A 5,387-nucleotide genomic window follows, 5' to 3' on the forward strand; every position below is an offset into this window, starting at 1 on the left:
GATGGAGTATCACTCTGTCGCCCAGGCTGGAGTGCAATGGCACAGTCTCAGCTCACTTCAGCCTCCCCTTCTTGGGTTCAAACAATTCTCCTGCCTCAGCCTCCTGAGTAACTGGGATTACAGGTGTGCGCAACCACGCCCTGCTAGTTTTTGTATTTTTAGTAGAGATGGGGTTTGACCGTGTTAGTGAGGCTGGTCTTAAACTCCTGACCTTGTGATCCACCTGCCTCAGTCTCCCAAAGTGCTCGTATTATAGGTATGAGCCACTGCACCCGGCCGAAAATGTCTACTTTTAAGTAAGTCTGCTGTTACTTTCTTGGAATCTTCCAAGAAAAACTGGTTATAATCTTAGCCTAATTTTACCAAATGAATAGTAGTTATTCAAAATTTTAAATATCTGTTAAAGAATATTGTTGCTGAATATAAGCCAATTAAAAGTTGGTATATACTTGCCAGTAGAGATTATTTGGATTCTAATCCTGACTAAGAGCTAGACCTCAAGTAACAATATGCATGGCCAACAATGTATCATAAAGAAAAGAAATGATCATGATTGACCTCTTTAATAACATAAAACAATAAAGTGTAATTTTAAGTTCTGTAAACAAGTAGACCAATCATCTCCACTTGATTATGCCAGGGCACCTTGTGACCCATAAAATATTCAGATAGCATATTATATCTCAAATGCACATAATTTAGCTCCAAATGAAATAATTAATATATATAAAGCATTCAAGTGACAATAACTTTGCTTATCCTCTTATAACAGAAGAATTATTTGGGGGATGATTTGAGCAAGTCAGTTCACTTAAGAAGTCTTTCTAAGATATCTGAGTAGATGCCTTTTCCATTGAATGCATTTCCTTTAATAAATGCAAGAATTCAAAAGCATTCCATTGAACCAAGAGCTGCTTCAGAGCTCAGAAGTGGGTGGTCAATACCCATTTGTTGCTATAGCTGCCAGTGATGGTGATGAGTGTGTTTCTTTCTTGAGACAGGGTTTCACTCTGTCACCCAGGCTGGGGTGCAGTGGCATGATCTCGGCTCACCACAACCTCTGCCTCCCAGGCTCAAGCGATGCTCCCACCTCAGACTCCTGAGTAGCTGGGATTACAGGTGCGCACCACCACGCCCAGCTAAGTTTTGTATTTTTGGTAGAGATGGCATTTCACCATGTTGCCCAGGCTCATCTTGAACTCCTCATCTCAAACAGTCCCCTGCCTCTGCCTCCCAAAGTGCTGGGATTACAGCAGGGAGCCACCGTGCCCAGCTGATTATATGTTTTTAACCCTCTGAAAGACATTTTATTTTTTTGAGACAGGAACCTCACTCTGTTGCCTAGGCTGGTGTGCAGTGGCATGAACATGGCTCACTGCAGCTCCAACTTCCTGAGCTCAAGTAATCCTCCTGCCTCAGCTTCCCAAGTAGCTGGGACCACAGGTGTGTGTCACCACAGCCAGCTAATGAAAACAAAATTTTCGTTTTGCAGAGACGGGAATCTTGCTTTGTTCCCCAGGCTAGACTTGTATTCTTGGGCTCAAGCAATCCTCGGCCTCTCAAAGTGCTGGGATTGCAGGTGTAAGCCATGGTGCCTGGTCCTTCAAGACAAATATGTCTTTAAACTAAGAGCTTAACAGAGGTCCCCAAACTTTCTCTGTTCACAGCAATCTTAGTGGTTCAGTAACTTTTATTAGTGCACCTAGGCCAAAATAAATGAACTCCTCTTTAGTTAGTTAGGTTCAGACAACTTATGAAGCATTTCTGCCTTAATTTGGTAGCTTGTCATTTTATTTATCTATCTATCTATCTATCTATCTATCTATCTATCTATCTATCTATCTATTTATTTATTTATTTATTTATTTATTTATTTATTTATTGAGATGGAGTCTCGCTCTGTGGCCCAGGCTGGAGTGCAGTGGCTGGATCTCAGCTCACTGCAAGCTCCGCCTCCCGGGTTTATGCCGTTCTCCTGACTCAGCCTCCCAAGTAGCTAGGACTACAGGCGCCCACTACCTCGCCCAGCTAGTTTTTTGTATTTTTTTTTTTTTTACTAGAGACGGGGTTTCACCGTGTTAGCCAGGCTGGTCTCGATCTCCTGACCTCGTGATCTGCCCGTCTCGGCCTCCCAAAGTGCTGGGATTACAGGCTTGAGCCACTGCGCCCGGCCTTGTCATATTATTTTGGAGAAAAAAAGCCACATAAATTGAGAAAATATTTTCTGTCTTTTTTTTTTTTTTTTTGAGACGGGCTCACTCTGTTGCTCAGGCTAAAGTGCAGTCGCGTGATCTCAGCTAACTGTAACCTCCACCTCCTGGGTTCAATAGATTCTCCTGCCTCAGCCTCCCAAGTAGCTGGGACTAGAGGCACATGCTACCACACCCAGCTAATTTTTGTATTTTTTAGTAGAGACGGGGTTTCACTGTGCCAGGCTGGTCTTGAATTCCTGGCCTCAAGTGATCCACCCACCTCCCAAAGTGTGGGGATTACAGGTGTGAGCCACCATGTCTGGCCTAATTTCATTTTTAATTAAAATGAATGACTTACTAATGGAGTGTGTGTGCCTATTAGTCACTGCACAGCTTTTCGTACCTTGGAATCCGATTGGACGCCACCACCCTCATCTCCTGTTCACATTGGTTTTCTCTGGGTTCTTGCTTCTTATCACCCAAACCTCCGCAAGCTCAGCTTCCCAGATATTTCATCAAAGAGAATGCAGCATGGCCTAATTTGAAACTTAACAATCTTGAGCTAATAGTTAAGAGTTAATAGGACAGATGTTCAGTGCCACTGTCTTTTCTTTGAAAATTAAAAAAATCCTGCGGCCTCCCTGTGAGTTTGCGGAAGTGCCCTGGAAACCAAACATCTTCGCCAAATTCCTGATTCTCACTCAACTCCACCCCTCAGTTTATTCAAAGCTACAGCTGAAGCTGCTTAGTTACAGATCAAATAAAATCACCAAATAGAATCGCTAAGCCCGATTATGTCTTCACTTTGAGGACCATTTTAATAGTGTGTTTTGAAAGCTGTGAAACAATTACCAGGTCATTAGTAAGAAGTTCTAAAAATAAACTTGACAATACAGGCTTAAAGTACTGTCCCACAGGCACAGGACAGTATTGTAACTAGCGGGGCTGGTGATCAGATTGCACCTTAGTATGTTCTTTCTGGCTGTGCTGTGGAGAGTAAGTCAGGAAGGGAGGCCAGTGCTGCAGTCCTGAGATGGTTACAGGAGTGGAGGTGGGGGCCGTGGGGATGGTGAGGACACGAACAAGATGTTTATGAAGTGAGGTCAATGGGCTACGGTCTACTGGGCAGTGGGGCAAGTGGGGCAGGGAGAATGGAGACAGGGGATGCCCACACCCTGGGTGGATGTGTCCAGCCACTCTTCTTTTTTTTTTTTTTTTTTTTTTTTTTTTGAGACGGAGTCTTGCTCTGCCGCCCAGGCTGGAGTGCAGTGGCCGGATCTCAGCTCACTCTTCTCATGTGTGACTGGGAGTGAAGGAAAGCAAGGACACCTGACCTCTTTGCCCGACTTTTTCCTCATTTTTCTTCTCCATCATACACTAGGCTGCAAGGGGAGGGCTTTTACCTTCTCCTATAACGATTTCCCTCACGTTGTAGCCTGAGTTCTCTGTATTCAACAGGTAATCAAGTAGCGTACACCTGGTTCTTGTCATGTTGATGTCAGTTTAAGGGATTTAAACACTCTTTTCTTTTGGAGTAAAGCCTGGCTTTCCAGACTTTTGGTTTGCTGGAGACTAAAAACTTCTGTTTTGAAAGTCAATTGCTGAATGTCGACTTCTTTCATTTGTTTTTTTTTTTTTTTCCAAAAAATAGAGACAGGGTCTTGCTATGTTGCCCAGGCTGGTTTCGAACTTCTGGCCTCAAGTGATCCTCCCCCTTGGCCTCCCAAAGTGTTGAGATTACAGTTGTGAGCCACCCATGCCTGGCCTTTACTTCTTTCAGTTTCTACAGCCCATCATCCCAGACTGATGCTGTCATTGTACTGTCCTGTTTTCTTCAGAACACTGATCACTATCTGAAATTATTTGCCTTCTGTCTCCTCCCATTAACATCTAATGGGAGATTGGCTGGGCATGGCGGCTCATGCCTGTAATTCCAGCACTTTGGGAAGCTGAGGTGGATGGATCAGGAGGTCAGGAGTTCAAGACCAGCCTGGCCAACACGGTGAAACCCGTCCCTACTAAAAATACAAAAATTAGCCAGGTGTGGTGGCGGGTGCCTGTAATCCCTGCTACTTGGGAGGCTGAGGCAGGAGGATTGCTTGAACCTGGGAGGTGGAGGTTGCAGCGAGCTGAGACCACGCCACTGCACTCCAGCCTGGACAACAAGAGCGAAACTCCATCTCAAAACAAAGAAACAAGAAAATCTAATGGGAAAATAGGGCCCTCACTCAACTTGTCTAGTAAGTTATTTCCATCACTTAGAACAGTGTCTGGAGTATAAAAAGTGCTCAGTAAATGTGTGTGGAGTAAATGTATAATGCCTAAAGAATTGGCACATAGCATGTTCTCAATACACTACAACTAAAAAAGAAAATCTAAAACATTTTTGGGACGAGGCAGCTGGAAGAAAATGAAGAGCCTACAGATGAGGAAGGAGCAGAACACCCAGAAGAGGGGCTCCAAGAATGCAAGGAGAAGAGAAACCCAGCAGACATTAGAAGAATCAGATGCAGCAGAGAAAGCAAGGACTCGAAGGCACTCGCCAGAGGGGTGGGGCCCAGAGCCAGATGGCAGTGTTTGAGGAGTAGATGAGAGGAGTGGGAAGCGTGAGTGAAGACAATTCCAAGTTTGGATCTGCAGAGAAAGAGAAGGGCTAGGGCAGAAGCTGAAGGCCATGCAGGATTGAAGAGAAGTCTTATTTTTAGAAATTTATTTTTTAAGGTGATTTGAACATGTTTTGTGAGCTGAGGGTTGATGGATCCGGAGAAGAGAAAAGGCTTTTCCGATTTTGTCTTGAGCATAGTCTCCTCTTCCTTTAAATTTCTACCTGGTATTTCTCTTTTTTTTTGAGACGGAGTCTTGCTCTGTTGCCCAGGCTGGAGTACAGTGGCTGGATCTCAGCTCACTGCAAGCTCCGCCTCCCGGGTTCACGCCATTCTCCTGCCTCAGCCTCCCGAGTAGCTGGGACTACAGGCGCCCGCCATCTCGCCCGGCTAGTTTTTTTTTTTTTTGTATTTTTTAGTAGAGACGGGGTTTCACCGTGTTAGCCAGGATAGTCTCGATCTCCTGACCTCGTGATCTGCCCGTCTCGGCCTCCCAAAGTGCTGGGATTACCGGCTTGAGCCACCGCGCCCGGCCTCCTGGTATTTCTCTTATGGCATTTTTTTTTCTTTTTTCTTTCTTTTTTTTTTTTTT

Source organism: Piliocolobus tephrosceles, chromosome 11 (genome assembly GCF_002776525.5).
Source record: "Piliocolobus tephrosceles isolate RC106 chromosome 11, ASM277652v3, whole genome shotgun sequence".
Lineage (NCBI taxonomy): Eukaryota > Metazoa > Chordata > Mammalia > Primates > Cercopithecidae > Piliocolobus > Piliocolobus tephrosceles.